The sequence below is a fragment of the Nuphar pumila genome, chromosome 16, assembly GCF_984573655.1.
Source record: "Nuphar pumila chromosome 16, dmNupPumi1.hap1.1, whole genome shotgun sequence".
NCBI classification, from domain to species: domain Eukaryota; kingdom Viridiplantae; phylum Streptophyta; class Magnoliopsida; order Nymphaeales; family Nymphaeaceae; genus Nuphar; species Nuphar pumila.
The window spans coordinates 56,774,570-56,795,009 of NC_143264.1; the positions used below are offsets into that span (position 1 = coordinate 56,774,570).

At 35.4% G+C, this 20,440-nt stretch overlaps 1 protein-coding gene across 3 annotated transcripts in view; it reads right to left on the minus strand.

Moving 5' to 3' along the window:
* Positions 1–19,338: 19,338 nt before the first annotated feature.
* Positions 19,339–20,440, minus strand: part of LOC149813258 (cyclin-dependent kinase D-3-like) — a 70,290-nt gene continuing 69,188 nt past the window's right edge. The window contains exons 7-8 of one of the 3 annotated variants that reach the window (XR_016428264.1): positions 19,786–19,979; positions 19,339–19,653 (exon numbers count right to left, since the gene is read on the minus strand). The gene's annotated coding sequence lies outside the window, so the exon portion shown is untranslated. Of the gene's footprint in view, positions 19,654–19,702; positions 19,980–20,440 lie in introns of those variants that run through there. The other 2 variants (XR_016428265.1, XM_089991561.1) reach the window with 2 other exon arrangements.

The following is a 20,440-nucleotide window of genomic DNA, read 5'->3' on the forward strand; positions in this document are numbered from 1 at the left end:
GTTCATTGCATCTGCCTTCATCTCGACAGTTCTTTGGACTTTCCCTGGAAGGATCCGTCACAAACTCTGTCATCTTGGAGATGTTTCGAATCTTCTTTGGCCCCGGGGGTCTACTCGCCTAATTCGCCTTCATCTTGACTGCATCTCTTTCAGTTTCTTGATGCTTTGCATAAGCGCGGGCTAATTCTAGGATGGACACCTTAGGCAAGGCACTAATTGGCTTCTAAATTGAGTTCGTACATTCTCCTGATGCTTCCTTTTCAGGGACTTGCTTCTTAATAAATTTTTGAGGAAAGTCTAGGGTTCTCTTGGTTACACTACCCGACGCTTTATCAGGCTCAATCGACGAATTCATCTTGCTCAAGGCCGAGATAATGTTCAACTTTTTTCTGGTGAGCTGAGATTGGAGAACCAAGACTTGATGCTGGGAAAGGATATCTTCATGGGACATGGCTGAATGTGATCTTGTGGTTGGAAGAGATGTTTTGTAATTACTGTTGTTGTATGATTTGGGAATCGAGTTGATAATATGGCTGGTTTTTCTTCTTCTTCATCCTCTACGAGAAGATTCTTGTCAATGCAGTCCTGGACGATATTCTTAAGAACAAAACAATGTTTAGTGTCATGTCCCACTACCTTATGAAACTTGCAAAATTGTTCCTTGAATCTTTCCATGACCAACGAAGGATCAGTGACACTAGAAAGTTTGATCATTCTCTTCCTCAGCATATAATCCATGACTTTTTCCAAAGGTTGGTCCAGAGGTGTGAACTCCTGATTATTACTCCAGTCTTTATGCTTTGGTTTTTTCTAAATTTTCTCTTTTTGCTGAGGACTGGATTGGAGAGGCTTACCATTGTTTTTTAAGAACTTCCCCTTTTGGCACTTGAACCCCTCTGAATTATTGCTATGATTATTCATGTTGCCTTTGTTGTTGTTGGAGGAATTGGCAGAAAAAGTGAAGTGAGTTTTCTTCTTGGCATCTTGACTGCTTTTTGCAATGGTAATGCCTTCATAGACCCTGTTCTCCATCCCCATCTTGAGCCATTCAGCTTGCTCTGTTAACTTGATAAAAGATCTAGAAGGGGATGTAGAAATATGACTCCTCAGCGATTGAGCAAAGTTGTTCAGTATGATTTGGAGCGCATGCTCTTCTGAGATCGGGTTTCTCATTTTGTTGCAGGTAGATCTCCACCTACGAATGAAGTCTCGAGCTTTCTCACTTTCCTTTTGTTTAAGATTACAAAGATGATTCAATGTTGGCAAAGCTTCTGTGTTGAATAGGAATCTCTCGATGTACATGTTGACAACCTTGTCGAACTCTTGTAGTTCGATTGGATTGACGTGCTCTGCATACTATTTTGTCGTTGTTCCCTCCAGACTGCAAGGGAAGCATCAAAATAGAGCTCAGTTATCCTTTCTAAATCTGATACATTCAGCAAAGAATATTGCCAAGTGAGCATTAGGATCGCCTGATCCATCAAACTTGATAATTTTTTGGGGGAGATCTCTCAGGTTATCATCCCCTTTCAGCCCATCATAGAAATCTTCACTTGTGTAGATCTTCTTACCATTGTCCCGAGCTTGCAAATCTTTGACCATTATGGTCATTTCCTTTAATTGTTTTTTAACAGGGTCCTCAATCAACTGGTGCTTTGGTTTCCTCATAAACTTTCGTTCTGGGACATGCTTTTTGGGTATGTGATAAGTTGGAAAAGATATTTCTTGCTCATCATCCAAAATTTCTTCTGTAGAGTATGATTCTTTCAAGGTGTCATCACTTTGAATTTTCCTTTTGGCAATTTTGATATGCTTCCTAATGGTCTTGCCTTTGTTTTTCTTTTTAGTAGTGGCCTTCTCAGTTTTTTCTTTAGCATGCTCAGCTAGCATCTTAGTCATCAATTTTTGGAACAGTTTGTACATCGTTGGATTGATGTCATCATTATCTGGCTGATTCTGCCCTTTCGCTGATGTTGGGGAACTCATCTCTTTGACACTGCTTAGACTGTACAGAGGTGGAATTGTTCTTTTTCCTGACATTGTCTGGACCATTCGATAATGCCAAGATTTTCTGCAGAATAAAGAAGGGTTAAACCAATGAAGAAAAATTATAATGAAGGCAATGAATCAAGGAAGAGTTAGAAGTTAGGTTGATAATTTAAGAAGAATATCTCATTACCATGGATTGGGTCATCATAAAAATTGTGATCATTTCGTCATTACTTTCATAATGAAAGCAAATAACTGAAATGTGCCTTATTACCTAGGCGAGGTCGCCAACCATGATAAAAATAGTAAAGAAGAATAAGGAAGTAAAAAAAGATAAAGTTTAAATTGATATTTGGAAAGGATATCCCATTACCAGGGATGAGGTCGCCACAGTGTGATCATCGCGTTGTTACTAAGAAGTAAACAACTAAAATGAGCCTTAATACCCAGGCGGGGTTGTCAACCATGATGAAGATGTAAAAGGAATATCATGAAGAAAGTAAATTTTATTGATGAAAGATCATAAACAAAGAGAAAGTGGGCAGACAATCTTCCACCATTTCAGATAATCAGAAGATACATTGGGTTCAGGAAATATAGAAAGAGCGATAAAAGAATCCCAACTGCATTTGGCTGCATGGTATGCTTCAGACCATTGAGCTGACTGCAAATCGAATTTTGGCATAATACTTGTTGGAAAATGAGTGTTGACATATGTCTGCCACTGCGAAAATTGCCTGATACATCTTTTTGGCTGGTAATCGACACAAAAGAAGGGTTCAAGCAATATGTAGTGCTTGCCACGCGCATAAGTGTAGTGAGGAAGTATTTCCTGCCGGTTGAAATAGTCCCAAATGATTTTCTCTTGATGTAGACTCTCAATCAAAGCTCGATATTAGAGAGTAGACTGTAGTGTTTTGCCATTAAATATGAATGAGCTAGCTTTTGATGGTATACATCGAAGAAACAATGACTATAGAGCATAGATGCATCCTTCTACCAAAATAGTTTCTCCAAGGGAAAAACGAGTCAAACCACAGTAAAGAAAAGCTAAGGCAGCCATAAAAATTGAGAGACGACGGGTCTGTTGACTTCCCCATCTTCGCAGGAGTTGGATAACTCTAATATCAACAAAATTTTGGCCATTTTGAAAGAAAGCTAATCCTATTGGGAATAGGACCATGGCACGCTAAATTCTTTCTTTGGCTACTCTCGATAGGGTGTCAACCTCCTCGTATGCCCTATACTGACGATAGAGCTTGAACAAGTCAACAAACTTATTGTCATGTGCCTCGACAAGTAGCCAAGATCTACGTCCAATCATTCTGGCTAAGGCATCTCGAACATCCAACCCTTTGACATTGATTAAAAATTGTTGGTCGATGGGATCAGCAAACTGACCAACTAGTGTTGGTAATCCCATAATATCATTAAACCCATTCATATGCAGGGTCATCTCTCCCCATGGAAACCAAAATGTGCAGGTACGAGGATTCTATCATTCTGCCAAAGCTTGAATGAGATTTACATTTATGATCTGCTTACCTATTGTTTATGCCAGCTCCAATCCGCAGTTATCGAGGTGGTCCGAGAATATACGTGAGAAGTTGGTGAACCAAGAATAGTACCAACAGAGAAATAAAGGACTGGTATGAAAGACTTGATGATCTGGAAACTCTTGCCTTATCTCATGTGAGATATGGTCTTTAGGAAAGATGGTGTCAAATGAACTGAACGTCATTGAATAATACTGAGGAAGAAAAATGGAAATGATTAGAATGATGATAAAATGCAGGGCTTTGGAGAAAATAGAAGGTAGAATTTAAAGAAAATCGAGATCTAGAAAGGAAGAAAAAGGTATATACCTAGAATTTTTGGAAAAAGGAGTTTTTAGAAAAGATTTCCAGGGTTTTTTAGAAAATTGATAGTAAGAAATAAAGAAAGAGAAAATATACACCTGGATTTTGAAAAATAAAAGAGAAATTTTAAAAGAAATATCTAGGGTTTGAGAAAAATTATTCTAAAATATGGAAAATTATAGAAAATAAACAAGAATTACAAAATCACAACAATATTATACAAACAAAGATGTGAAAATCGCACTCCCTAAAAAAGTTGACCCTAACATGCAAAGTTTTTAAAGAGCTTGTAGGACCCTAATCCTAACTCTAAGGTTTAGATCATCTGAATCCAATCAAGATATGTTGATATACTCAAGCCGAAGCTCGAAGTACAAGGTATAAAAAATATCTCTGGTTCTAAGGTAATGGTTTTCCAACATCCTTGAGTGTTTTCCAATATACTTTGGACTATGGCCCTTAGTACGTGGCAGGGTTTTTTTAGCCCAAATAAGTGGCCCAGTTGTGAGGCTTTATCCTGAACTATGGTTCAATGAGAAATCCCAGCAACGTGATGACCAAGACAATATAGGTAGGAGATGTTTCAAAAATATGATTCAAGCATGCAAGAAAAATCAGAAGGCTCTAATGCAAAGGCCTAAAGTGATAGAATTTTGAAAATCATAAGAAGCATACACTTGCACACAAGGTTCGCATTCAATCCCTAAATTGAGGAGGGTTGTATTAGACCAAATTCTAAGTGAGCATGAATAAATCTCCTCAATTAGTCCTACCAAACCATGCCTAAGTCTATATGCATCAAATGTCAACTGGGTTTATTTTTAGGCTCATACGTTTTTGCAAGAAATAAAGCTGACATTTACAGAATAATAACTTAGACAAATTTGAACAAGGTAAAGGCATAAATTCGATTAGTTGAAGATGAGTCCCATCACGGTCGCCAAACTTTTATATTCATGCAAAAAAATCATATCTTTTGCATTTCAGCATTTTTTTTATAAAGTCTTTTTGAACAATGGTTTTAAAATAAAACATGCCTCTATTTTTTGAAAATTAGGGAAAATGGACTCGCTCGTCGGTACGAGGTCCAACTGTTTTTGGCGCCTTTACCAGAGGTAATTGAACCAAGAATCGAATTTATGCCTTTGCTTTGCCCAAATCTGCCTAAGAAATTATCATAAATCCTAAATGTACATATAAACATGCTTGTGCTATGAATTTTCAAAAAATATAGATTTGAAAACATGATGCATGCTTTGGGAATCATTTTGTTTTAAAAGTACTTAGAAAATTAAAATTGAGTTCCAAGTGAATTTCGAAATTTTAGAAAATATATTTAGAAAATCCTCATGAAAATACTTTGAAATTGACTAAAAAAAATTTATTATTTTGAGAAATCACTTTAAAAATGAATTCAAAAATCACTCTGAAATTGCTTTGAAAATATTTAAAAAACGAACTGAAAGTAACTTGGAAAAAGGATTGAAAATAACTGGAAATGCATTTAAAAATTGTATGAAAATTGAATGAAATAATTATTGAAAATGTTTCAAAATTGAATCAGAATTAACTTTGAAAATAACTTGAAATTACATTGAAATAACTTGGAAAATATTTTGAAAGTGATTTGAATTTGAAAATAATTTTGAAAACACTATGAATTTGCAAATGATTTTGAATTTGACAATGATTTCGAAAACACTTTGAATTTGAAATTGATTTCCGAAAATAACTTTAAGTTTACTTTGAAAATTACTTTTGAAAATGGATTGAAATAGATTTCTAAAAACACATGAAAAATACTTTAAAATTGATAATATTTTGAAAATAGAAAATAATGAAATGATGCAATTCTATCCTAAGTGATGACTGTATTATTTTATAAAAAAGTTTTAAAAGAATTTTATTGAAAAAATATTTTATTTAAAATTTTATTTTGAAAGAGAGCTTTTGTGCCTTTATAGAATTAAAACAAAGTTAAATTTTCAATATATCTATGACTATGGCCACAAATATACTTTAAATTAACTTTTATTTGAATTCTAATAAAGGTAGAAAAAAGAAATTGATTTTGAAAATTGATGATTTTTTAAAATGACATAAGAGTGTAGGTTGAATTTTCTTTAATAAAGATTAGTAATTCTAAATATTATTTGTATTTTGACTATGGCCACAAATATGAATTTTACTTATTTTTATTATCCTCTATTAAAGTGGTGTACGTGTCATTCGTATTTTACCATGGTGTAATTGAAATAGAAATAAAAATGGAACAAATTAATCATGAAAAATCGAAATTAAACTATATGCTCATTCATTCCTATACTAAGCCTAAAGTAAAATTCTCATTAATTAATCAATTACAACCCTTTGAATTAATACAATAATTGATAAAATAGAAAAATAAGAAAAATTTCTGAAAAATTAGCAAACGTGTTAGAAATAAATGTAGGCTTTTATGGATTTTCCTTCAATAATGAGAAAATTGAAGAAAAATAGCCAAAATTAGCCTTTTATGCTCAAAAATAAAAAAAAAATAAACAAAATAAATGCAAACGATGCATGACTTTACAAAAGCATTTGAAAAGGTATTTTGGAGTTAAAGTTTTCAAAATTGAGTCTTGAAACATCAAACTTCACTTTGAAATTTGAATTTCAAATGAATATAAATTTGAAATTAAAGATTTTATAAAAGAGACATTGAAAATCATTAAATAAGAAGCAAATAAACTCCAGAACTTATTAAAATAAAGATAAGGCATTTTAAGTTGATGGACAACATTTTTAATTTATAAAATATGTGAATTATACTAAAAAATTGAACTTTAAAATGCTAAAATACATCATTTAACATCATTTTAACAAAAAATATGCATTTATATAAAATCAATTTTGAAGAATGCAATGAATGAAAAGTCAAATGACCATAGAAATTTATGAAAATTGATATGGATCCCCCTAACAATCCTAGAAACAATCTAGAATTAAAAAATTCAAGAAAACTTTGAATAAAAATTTAAATTAGGGTTTTTTATCAAATTAAAACAGGAATTTACAGAATCAAGATTTACAAGAAAACCTATCAAAGCATTTTGGGTGAATGATGGTCTAAAACAACTTAAATAAAGCTTAAAATAAACCTATGGATTCAGAACACATCACAGAAATATCTCCTTTTTACAGAACTTCAAAATCATTTCTGAATCTTGAGATGTGAATGAAACATTGGAGAATTAAATTTAGGAGGAGATTGAATTTAACATACAGGCTTTTAAAATTTGGGTGTTTCAGAGGCTAAATCGACTTAATTTCTCCCAAATTTGTAGGAGAAGTTGCTTAACACAATCAGGAAACTATTTCAATTTATAGAAATGGAAGATCAATTTCGGTGTGGAAATGGTGACTTCGCAAAATCACGGATCTATTTCAGGGAATGAACCTGTTACAGAACATGAAGTTTTGTAAGTAGTCCTGATTTTAATAGAATTGAAATAGCAAATGAATATGAAAATTTATAAAAAATGATAGGTATAAACTAGACACATAATGAAAGAAAACCCTTTTTACATATATTGAAAATGATTTCTCTCATTAGAGAGAGCTAATCTAAACAAGTTGACTCAAAGTTTGAGCAAGACCTGACAATGCAAAATGATAGGGTTTTGATTTTCGATCAGAATGAAATATGAAATGGCAATGAAAATTTATGAAAATTGTCATGCATAAACTAGACATTCCAAGTAAAAAATGTTTGTTTATAGATCTAGAAAATGATCTCGCATTGGGAAGATATGACTATAATAAGTTGATCCTGAACCTGGGCAATGCCTGACGTGGCAGACATACAGGGTTTAGTTTTAAATGCAAAAAAAATAGAAATAGACCATAGAAATTACTGACAATTGGTAAGGATGAACTAAACATGTAAATGAAGAAAACTCTTTTTACAGATCTAGAAAATGAACTAAAATGTGAGCAATTAAAATAACACAGAGTGACAAGGTTGTGGTTTCTGATCCAAATTAGGTATGAAATGATGTAGAAATTTTTAAAAATTGGCATGAACAAACTAGATTCAATTCTAGAGTCACCACCTTTTACGAATTGGAGAGATCACTTTTGGTTAGGAAGAAATCACTCCAGCAAGTCGGTTTTGATTCTGCTAAAATCTTGATAGTGCAGAATGACAGGTTCTGAATCCTGATTTTTAAAGTGAGTCAAAAGACTTCTGCATGAAGTGAATTTTGGTAGAAATCCCGAAGATACATGCATAAAGTTTCAATAAAAAAATTAGATTAAAATGGCAATGAATTCTCGTCAAATTAATGGATCTAAAATCGAACCAAAATTGAAAATGTAATCTAAACATAATTGAATGAAATAGCATCTAATTTTTGCATGGATCAAATGATAAAGAATGAAATCTACCATTTCATATCATGGATGATGATAAAAATGATGCAAAATTAGAATTAAAACATCTAAAAAACAAAAATAAAGTGTTGAAGCATAAATTAAAATTGATTTAGCCAATTGAAAGTGAGATTTGATCTATAAAAGATCGAATCTCTACAATCTAAATAGCTAGAACGAAAATGCATAGATCAATGATCAAAATGCATGGATCAAATTAAAATCTCAAATGCATATGTTTTAGATCTACAATGTTATAAATCAAATTGCATTAAAATTAAAATGGAAATGTAAGAAAGAGAGAGAGATAAAAAAATAAAAAATTGCAAAAGGTAAAGAAATAGAAGAAGAAAAGAAAATTTTGAAATTTGGGAAGAGAGGAGGCTTACTTTGGCTGAAGAGGAGGAAGAGGAAGTCTTCTTCTTCTCCCACAGATGGCGCCAATCCAAGAGCTTCAAGTGATGGAAATCCCCCCCCTAGGGGGTCTATTTATAGCCCAAATAGAGGGCATTTTGGACATATCAAAATGGTGGGTTAGTTAAGATAGGGCTGATGTAGAGGGGCCTCTAGAAGGCTACTCCACATGTCATCCTTAGAGCCCACAAGGGGGGGTTGACCCCCCCCCCCCCCACCCCATGTGGGTCATTTTTCAATTTTCAAAAAGGGCAATGTGGGAAGTTTAAGAAAAAGTGGACATATGGCACCACTTTCAAGTGTGTGCACAAGTGGATTTTTTTAAAAAAAAAAGGGCAAAGTTAAAACAAGTTTAAAAAGGGGGTTTTAAACTAAAGAAAAAGTTTAAAGTGAAAATCATTTTTTGAAATTGAAAGAAAATGCCAAGTGGCGCCTCCTTTAGAAAATGTATTTTCTTCTTCTTTTGATTTTAAAATCTAACAAAGGAAAGGATTTAAAAAGAGAAAGTGAAAATGAAAGAAATAAAGGGAGAATTTTGAATTTTGAATTTAATGGATCTTGACTGGATCTAAAATCCACTTTTGATTTTTCTTCAAAATCCAGATCGAGTTGTAAATTGGATCCAGACTAATTATCTAAATTTTTTTGCAAAAACTAATGAATTTGAATTTGAAATTCAAGGATTTGATTTTGAAGATTGAATAAAAATTGGAATTTAAATTTGAATCTGGATCCATTTCGATATTTGAAATCCAAATTAAGATTTTAAAGTGGATCCAGTTTTGAAATATTGATTTTTTTTTAAATAAGGAGAATACTGGACTTGTTTTTTAAATAAGAGGATTAATTTTGGAATTGAATTTTGAAAAGGATATGGATCTGAGGTTTTGAATAAAAATTGGATCTGGATCTCGATAAAAAACAAAGAAAATGGATCCAAATGATGATTGGATTCTGGATATAATCAGAAAATAGAAAAATTGGGTCTGAAATAGAATTTGGATTTGGATCTTAGATTTGGATCTAGAATTGGATCGATCCCAAAAAATGAAATTGAATTGGATGAAATTGGATGAAACATCTAAGCCCATGATAGAAATTGGATCTGATATTGGATCGGGCCTAGAGATGGAATTGGATCTTGGATAAAGATCTGAGGAAGTTGGGTCTCAGATATGAGACCATGAAATAAATCTAAGTTTGAGTTCAGAAACTGATCCAATTATTCTGTTGAATGGATTAGAAGGTGGATCCATATGGAAATGGATCTGGGAGTGATTGATTGGATCTTGGATATCCAATGGGACATTCCAGGTTCATAAAGTAATTTAGACTCTAGGTATAGATAATAGAATGAATTTGATGAAAGATCCAGGTCCATGGTAGAAAATGGACATCAGATCCAGCATTGGATCCAATATCTAAATTGAAATATGGATCGAATCTCGAATATTGATAAAATATCAGATAAAGAAATTTATCTGAGTCTGAATTGGGACTTGTCCCAGTTTAAGAAATTGATAGAAATGACGTTCTGAAGAATTTATTATCTTTGCCCTATAGGGGTAGCGAAACACGGTACTGGACTGGTTTAAACTCATTTGAACTTGATATGATTGAAATGAATTGAATTGAAAGTGAGTTATATTAAGGTGAACTAAATCTAAAGCTAAAACACTAGCTCAATCGACTGGGGTTGGCTCAATTTTGACCTAATTGAGCTAAAACAAGCCAAAAATGAGCTGAAATGAGTTTTGAGGAGTTGGAACTGGAACTGAATCATTTAAACTCCTGGTGAACTCAAATTAGACTGATGGGGATAGGATATACTAGATTTGACTGACTTGGGAGCACTTCGGCTAAAATTCGAGCTAGAAATGAGCTCATTTTGCCTGAAATGAACTGACATCGCTCATCATGAGCTCAGAGGAACTGAAAATGACTGTCATTCTAAATCCTCTAAACATAAAATGAGTTTTGCTAAGTTTAACTGACAAAGGGCTAAGGGTGACTTATGGATAAAATGGTAATTTTATTGACAAAATGGGGGTAAACTGACCTCTAGACTGGGATAAACCTAGGGGTGAGACTCTTACATTGCCCTGCAGGGGGTTAGCATCTGTGAAAGAGGGTGTCTGAAACGGACTTGGAAAATTTGGGGTGTTTAGAGAACAATGTGGCTATAGTTAACCTTCTTCAAGAGTTTCCTTGTCTGAAAGAAGTTTTTGGCTACTCTGATCACATCCTTTTCTATAATATGCCAAAATTTTTGAAAAAATAATCCTGAAAATCCATTGGGACTTGGCGCGCTATCTGCATCAAACACTACCCCATTGACTTCCTCATTGGTCACCTGTCTCCCCAAGTATTTTATTTACTTCTTCACTAATTCTCGGTTCTCTTTCCCTGGAAGGGATGTCGACTAGTGTTTGTTTTCTGAAATAGTGCTAACAAGTACCGAATGGCATATGTATTGATTTCATCATTAGACGTGAGGATCAATCCATCATCCAAGCTGAGAGACAATACGGTTTCCCATGATACTCCTATTGTAGAGAAAGTGAAAGTAGGAGGTATTTTGATCCCCCTCATTTACCCATCGGCTTGCTTCCTCCATCTCATGAAAGCCTTAGAATTGAGCTTTCAATTGGAATTCTTTTTTAGGTCGTTAGGACCCAGTCTCTATGTGCAATTGACATGCCTCTATCTCAACGTGGATGACTTTCATTCTCTTGGGAATGCATCAAATGGATGATTTGGCCCGTCAGATTAGACTCCTTGTGATCTCTATGCGAGAGGTGAGAACAAACATAGTACAACCATGAACCTTTGTGTCCCAACTGGATCTAATGATGCTTTCACAGTCCTCCTTGAGCGCACAATAATTGGAAAAATTGGAAGGGAAGGCCGAAGGTGGGACTTAGTTGATCATGATATCATTATGGTCCGAGATCAATTTGGAAATGAGTTTTTTGAATCTAGTGATCACTAATAAGACATCTAGCTATCTGACCAGCCTGGAATTGGTTCCAGAGCTGATGATTATGCCTTTAAAACAGTTTTTGAAGTGGGTAAGGATATTTGGGTCTTTAAGAACCTGACTCGTTCCAGGATCCAAGATATGGGCCCGGTAAGGGTGGACCATATCCCAGGAACTGAAAGGGAAACCTGGGAGGGCATCTGGTTCACTTTCAACCAGCCTTTATAGTCTAGTTTTACACCTATCAAGGGAAAAGGGAGAAAAAGGGTACCTTGGAGCAGGTGTTTTGACTTGGGTCCCTTATGAAGACAACACAACCTCCTGTTGTGGTGTGTCGGGGTGGAACTTTGTTATCTTGTCCTTGGTGCAAACTCCCCTCAGCACGTGGTTGGTCAACCAAATTTCACTGGAGCAGCATGTCCTGTAAGCACTTGGATGCTCGGATGCAGAATTGTTGTGGGGTGAAGAATACATTGTTACACTCGAAATCACCAAGGAGGTCCACACTCTCAACTCTCTTATAATTTAAATGCTTTTCTTTAACTGTTATTATTTTTGTATATCTATATGTTTTTCATACTCTTTCACTGCATTTAAAACTTGTAAGGTGTTCAAGTTTTGGGACACATCCCTGGGAGAAATCCCTTTATCCCCAAGAGACATGTCTCTTTGTATTTGAATATTGTGACTATTGGAATAGCTTTCAAGAGTCACCTTATGGCCATATAGCCTTACATCTCTCACTTGGCTATAAGGGATTTCCTGTGTTTATATGTTTGTTCTCAACCGGACCTTGCATACACACTTTTTGAGTGATCTTTACTCACTCATCACTTAGACATGTATGAGTCTCATCTGACTCATATGTCTAGTGAAAACATCCTCAGTGACTGCCTTGGTTTGCGGATATGCTATCGTGTCACTTGAAGAAATATAGTTCACTGCTATTTTATTTTTCATAAGCATATCATGAATATATTGATATTTAACTTCAATATGCTTACTTTTAGTGCTATCAGCTCCTCTTTGTATTAGTTTTTTAGCAGTTTTATTGTCATATTAAAGTTGAACTGTATCTTTTAAAATGTCCAATTTCAACTCATTTAGAAAGTGATTTATCCACACACCAAATGTGGCAGCCATATTATAGGCAATATACTCAGCTTCCTGGGTATGTTGTGCCACACACCCTTGTTTCTTGTAAGACTATGCAATTGCCTCACCTCCTAATATAAATACATAACTAGAGGTGGACTTTGCTTCATCTCTATCACCAACAAAGTCAGCATTTGAGTAGCCAACAAGCTTTAAACTATCTGATTGATAGCATAACTTGAGTTCCTTAATTTTCTTTAGATATCAAAAAAAAAAATCACTGCTTCTCAGTGAAAGAGACAAGGATTACTTTGATATCTACTTACTAGAGTTACAACAAAACTTAAGTCAGGTCTAGTACAAAGCATTGCATACACCAGGCTTCCAATTGCCTGAGCATAGGGAACATTCGACTTTTTTTGTTCATCTTTTGGACAGTCATTCTTACTTAGTTTTAGGCCTTTTACTATAAGAGTACCCTTTGCCTTGGTACTTTCTGTTCTAAATTTCTTTAGAATGTAATCAAGATATTTTTCTTGACTTAGACATAGCAATCTCGATTTTCTATCTCTCTGTATCTTAATTTCAAGGATATATGAAGCTTCACCCATATCCTTCATTTTAAATCGAGAACTTAACCATGATTTAGTCATATTTATCATGTCTACGTCATTTTATACAATTAATATATCATCAACATAGAGAGATACTACAATAAACTTACTCCCACTATTCTTGGCATATACACAGTAGTCCAGACTATTTGCCTCATAACCCGATTTAGTTATAGCATTATGAAAAGTCAAATATTGTTATCTTAGTGACTGCTTAAGTCTATACAAGGATTTATCTAACTTATATACTTTATCCTCTTGACCTTCAATTTCAAAACCTTTTGGTTGCTACATGAAAATAATTTCATTTAGTTCACCATTTAAGAAGGTCATTTTCACATCCATTTAATATAGGTCAAGATAAAAATAAGCTACCAATGCCAAAATAATATGAATAGATGTCAGTTTGGCTACAGAAGGGTAAGTTTCTTCATAATCAATCTCTTTTCGTTGAAAATAACCTTTTGCTACTAATCTTGCCTTGAATTTATCAATAGATACATTTGACTTGAGTTTTTTCTTAAGAACCCACTTACTATCAATTGCTCTATATTGATTAAGCAAAGTGGTTAGTTCCCAAACTTCATTCTTTTCTATGGAGTCCAACTCATCTTTCATTGCTTTCTTCTATAGCTCAGACTCATTGAAAGCAATCACATCTTCAAAACTCAAGTTGTCAATAGTTTTATCCAAATCCATGGAATAACATAACTCTTCACTCAAGAATGTATAATAATCATTCAAATAGGATGGAAGAATTTTTGTTCTTTTCTATCTAATTACTGGTTGTGAGTTTTGCTCATTATTTACACTTGGATCGTTATGCTCTAACTCTTGATCCGGTATCCCAGGATAATTTATGATATCTAGAAAGACACCATCATCTTCAGGATCAAAATTGTTTTCTTTTATTTTTAGGAATTTTACATCTCTACTTTCTATAAATCCCTTTTTTAGGATTATATAGACGATATCTCTTTCATCCTTTTGGGTATCCCATGAAGATGTATTTGATAGTTTTGTTATCTAACTTGTCTCTCATTTGACTAGAAATCAACACATGAGCAAGTGATCCCCACTTTCGCAAATGACTCAAATCTAGCTTCCTACCAGTCCATAATTCATGATGTTGTAAGCTCTACAGCCTTAGAAGGAACCTTATTTAGAATATACATGGTGGTGAAAATTGATTCTCCCTAGAATTTCTTGGAAAGATTTGCATCTGCCGACATGGACCTTGTCATATCCATTAAGGTTCTATTCATTTATTCTGTTACGCTATTATGTTATGGTGTATAAGGCATAGTTATATGAGGAGTTATATTATTATCATTGTAAAAGGTTTTAAACTCATTAAAGTTATATCCATCTCTTCTATCAGATCTAATCACTTGGATTTTTTTCCTACTAATCCTTCAACTTCATGTTTATATGCCTTAAACTTTTTAGAACGTCAGATTTCTTAGAAATTAGGTATATTATACATACGTTGAGTAGTCATCTATAAATGTAATGAAATATGATCTCTTTTCATGTGTTTCTATTGTTAAGGGTCCACATATGTTTGTATGTACTAAAACTAGTAAGTCACATAATCTACTTTCCTTAAAAAAAAGGTTTTCTAGTCATTTTACCTTATATGCATGCTTCATATTTTTCAAATTCTATATTTTTAAGATAATGTAATAATCCCATGCAAATTATTCTTTTTATTTTATTGACATTTACATGTTCAAACCTTAAATGACATAAATATGCATCGACATTATGCACAATCAATATAAGCAGAAATATGCATTGCATTATTTATAGAAGGAGTTACATTAAGACAAAAGAGACCATTGTTAGCATCATAGCAACCCCTGAGCTTCACTTTTTTATCTTTCCCAATAGTGACCTTGTCACCCTTAAAACGGAGTTCAAAGCCCTTTTTAGCAAAGTCTCCTTCATATCCATAAGTCCTTTCTTTGATTTAGACACATGGTCTAAATCAATCCACCACCCTAAGATATCACTATTTGTGATCAATGATTTAAACACAGTGCATACTATTTCTCGTCCTCCATTTACTTATTTTTCTAGATTCTCTTTCTTTGTTCTATTTGGGCAATTGTTCTTAAAATGCTCAACTTTTTCACAAGAAAAACATGCTCCCCTTGTTACAGTCTTAGAGTTCTTGGTTTGCACTAGACCCTTCTTATTGAAATTATTCTTCTTAAATTTCTTGAAGAATGTGCCTTTAGGCTTGAACTTGTGAGAGGTTGTCGAGAAGGATTCTTGGCATTCATAACTTCTCCCTTCCTGTCTTTTGACATGTGCTCTTGCTCAAGGGCTAATTGCAGAGGAAGTTCAATTAAAGTAAGGTTTTCTGGTTTAATCTCATGGCAATTGACACCATCTTCCAAGTTTGAGGAAGGTTGTTCAGTATGGTGGAGATTTGCATTTGCTCAAGAATATCATTTTTAGCTATGGCTAAGTCGTTAGCTATTACCAGCATTTGATTCATATGATCGACTACATTATCTGACTCTTTCATCTTGCAAGAGTTGTATAGCTCTAGAAGAAGTTGAATATGGGTTTCTGAAGTCATATCATACTTTTTTCTAACTTTTTTCATCATTCTCTTTACGATGTCAAAGTCTTAAAATACTCAGATGAGGTCATCTTGCATAAATGTTAGAAGAGTTGCTCGAGCAAATTGATCATCTTCGCTAAACTTATTATGAGATTTCTTCTCTTCTTCACTCAATTTATCAGTTAGTGAAGATTTTGTATTATTCAATGCATATAGGGTCTTATCATGTGTTAATAGATATTTCATCTTCCTTCTTCATATTCTAAAATTCATCTCATTGGGTTTTTTAATTTTGAACAACTCAGCCATGACTATTCAATTTACCATATTCCTAATTATAAACAAATATTAGAATTAATAAAGCTTATTTCAACTAATATTTATAAATGTAACTAGTTTTGATCCTTCTAAACAAATTTAGCATATAATAAGATACATAAATGTACAAGAATATGCACAAAAATGCTAAATTATAAATACTTTTAACAAAAACAAGCACTGGGTGGTTTTCAGAAACTCAAGACCACTTTTCTGCAATTTTATAAAACAACAAAAGAGGCTTTATGTAAGCAAAAGCACATAAACCTCTTTTTGCAACTTTTTGAGTTAAATAGAAAGTTTTTAACCCTCTTTCTGTAATATCAGAAAAGATTAAATGATACGTCTTACAAAAATTTAATAAAGCAGAACACTTTCTAAAAAATTTTAGTTTATCAGAAAAGATAACTCACCTTTCTGTAATTTTCAAAAAAGCAGAAGTCTTTGTACGCAAAAACATAAACAGAAACTTCAAACTGAAAATTTTCTGAGTTAAACAGAAAGATTCAACCCTCTTTCTATAATTTCAAAAAATTAAAAGCTTGTTTCTGCAAAAAATAATAAGTAGGGGACTCTTTCTAGAATTTCTAGAAAATAGACCCTTTGAACAACAATTTCAGAGGGGTCTTAAAAGGAATTAAGAAAAACATATGGATTTAAGATGAAAAAAAATTATGTAATGAGAGAAGAAGCCCTTCTTCTTAAAAGAGCCTTACAGGTTCCCTTTTCCGGTGACGAGGCCACACTCCAGGCGAAACCCGACGACCGGTTCGGTAGCAGCACGCTGCACCCGACAACCAGTCCGGCGACAGCACGCCCCACCAAACAAGATGACCGATGGTCACCGCACGACCTCAGAGAATGAGGCCTCCGCCAGCAAGGTTTTGAGGGCTGAAAAAATTCGGCCAATCAGTCCCTAGCAACAGCGCCACTACCGGCACCTCCGATAGCGAATCTGGCCTCCGATCGAAAAAGATGAGCACGGTTCTGGGCCCTCTATTTTTTTTTTCAATGGCTCAGCCGATGCAGACGATTTCTAGCAACAACCCGCCAAAAATGGAGGACCCACTTGGTGCGTTGCTCTCAGCTTCAGGCAACACCCCTGACGGCAATGATGAAGGGAACCATCTCTTTTTTTTCACTGGCAACGTGACCCCTGCAGTGAAACTAGGCGGTTCGGGCCAGGAAGAATCCTGACGACCGATGCACAGAGAGAGAGGGAGGGAAAAATTGGGCCACCACAGGTGTCCGATCACCCCCCGTGGTGGTGATTTCTTCTCTACCAAAAAACCGAAGACGACTGAACCCTCTTCCTTTGCGATGAGTCGTTGCCGTGAAAGGGGTATTCTGGTCTGGTTTCACCGGTATTCGATTTCTACGTCAATACACCTGCACGCACAGAACCTGCTATGATACCAATGTAAGAACTTGGATGCTCGGATGCAGAATTGTTGTGAGATGAAGAACATGATGTTACGCTCGAAATCGTCAGGAAAGTACTCATTCACTGCATTTAAAACTTGTTTTTTATACTCTTTCACTGCATTTAAAACTTGTAAGGAGTTCAAGTTTTGAGGCACATCCTTGAGAAAAATCCTTTCATCCCTAAGAGATACGTCTTTTTGTATTTGAACATTGGAATAGCCTCCAACGGTCACTTTATGGCCATATAGCCTTACATGTCTCCAGGGTGCCATCCATGTTCTGCATCACCGCCAACTTTCCACTATTTGTCGGAGCTCAGACGATGCTACCATGCAGGAGATTGGAGTGATGGATCGCTTCTAACCTGTGGTGGGGCTCCCGCCCCTTCACTTGTATCACGGCTGGATCTCGTTGTGGGTTGTATCTGTCATGTTGAGCTCTCGAGATGTCGCAATGGCCCTCCTCTTTTTGCGGCAGTACCGTTGTGGGGTCACCGTCCATTTGAAGCAGACTGTTTGGGAGTGTTGTGGTTCCATCGTCGGTTCCAACGGGATATCTTCACCTGGGTCTAGCCCTGGTTCGCTGGAACTACCTTTCATTTCTGGTTCTCGGCCTTCACCCCACACAAATCTGTTGTGTGAAATTGACCCGCAAGAGGCGCAATAGCGAATGTTCTCATAAATCACTTCCTGTTGATAAGTTGATCCCATTTTCACTTCTATTTCCACTATCGAAGCTGGATGAAAGTTCAACGGCACTTGGATTTTGACCCTCGCAAATTGCCTTCTCCCCTTCGATTTGGTGTACGTATCCACACCCACAAAAATCACTACCATGGATTAGATCCTCCCCTCTTGGTCCACCTACTACGTTGGCCCAGGATCGAGAGTTTGGTGGGGACAATAAGGTAGGCTGCTGCAGGGGTCCAACGCAGTTACTTCCATCAGAGTTGGGGCCAGTGGAATCAAGGGCCATGGATCTCCCAGCGGAGGGTGGAGGCCACGACACGAGTCCGGATCGCGTGCAATATGATTGCACAAATATTTGTGCATTAAGCACCTGATTGCCCTCCATCAAGCCTTGGGCCCCACAACTGACAGGCCCTGTCCCCAAGATGAAGGGTGATCAGGTGCTTAATGCACAAATATTTGTGCAATCATATTGCACCTGATCTTTTCAGGGAGGCCACCCACTGTCATTTTTTCACCAGTCGCCATTATTGCCTTCGGAATCCGTCTCCATCCCTCCAGACCTGCAAACACGTATCCTGTTGATGATAAACTTCGTTCATGGCCTAACCCAAAGTCTAGAAATTTAGTCCAAATCGTGAATTGTTGACAATGAGAAGGATTCAACCAGATGCTATCACTTGTTCGAGTTTGAGTTGTTTCATCATCTTTAGCAGACTTCCAAATTTGATTGACCAATGACACGCTGCGAAGAAATATTCAGTGTAAGCAGCCTACCATATGAAGAAATCCATGAATTTTGAACGTTCCTCAGATCCCTCAAACATAAGACATTGATTAGAGGACCTTTCAACATTTGCTAGAATGTAGCCCACCATAGAACATACAAAACGGGAGGCGGAGAGAAAGGTTTCACATGACTATCCACTCATACATTATAGTTATCACGGCATTAAGATAGTATAATCAAGACAGAACAAAAATCACACATGCAAAATGCTTTTACATGGAAGAGTTTCCAATGGAGTATCGCTAACATTTCATAGCAACTGCAAAAACCAAAAATCACCACACCAATGGAAAAAATGTTCATCCTCTGAAGTGCCCCCAATAGAGTATCAGTAACACTAGTAGAATAACTGGAAAACCAAAATCACCACCAATGCACACCAAAATACACGAGGGCGAGTTGCTGGCCAGGATATTAGTTACATACAATTAACTTGAGTTGATCCCAAGAGGACTCAGTCAGGCCAGAAATTGTGGAGAAAAAACAACCTTCCTGTAAAGAGATGTAAATCCGCTTATATCATTTCCAGAAGAGACAAGGATGAAAATGCACATATTGTTCTTTATTATTTCCATTATGCAAAGAAGCCTCTACACATAATCGGTAACGTATATTGTATAGAACCTTCTCTCTCAGAAAGCAGGTTTTCAATGGATGATGACACTTTGAATGTATATTTTGTGGCATAGGCAATAGCAGAACTCCTCCAGCTTTGATAAAATCAATAATTGTAACTAAATCAACCCTGCTCTTCTTGGATAGAATGCTCAAGGGCAAGATCCATATCAAGTTTCCGCTTCAGATATGACCTGTCACTACTGCAAATATTATCCAAAAACAAGTCAGTGGCTAGCTTCTAAAGATAAACACGGCCTGTAACATATAAAGTAATCTAGAACATAGTTATAGCAGTTTAAACTGAATTTAGTTGAAAACTATTAAATCAACAGTATAGGAGAAGTTGCACGTCTGAATCATGAAATATCTAGCAAACAAGATGGATATAATTACAAGAATAGCCGGCAATCCGCACATGGACAAACTACAAATGCAGGGAGAAGTTATATGTACTAGCAATAGAGATCCTCTGTAAATTAAAAGAGAACAATCGTGGGAGATTCTTACCCTGCATGAACTTTTCCAAGCAATACTGGAGCACAACTGTTCTCATATAGGCTAATCTGATCAAATCCGCTTCTCTTTCCCCCCCACATGCACCCTATGTCACATAGACACGTCTAACAAGCAGCCGTATCCGTGTTGACACAGCCTGACACGG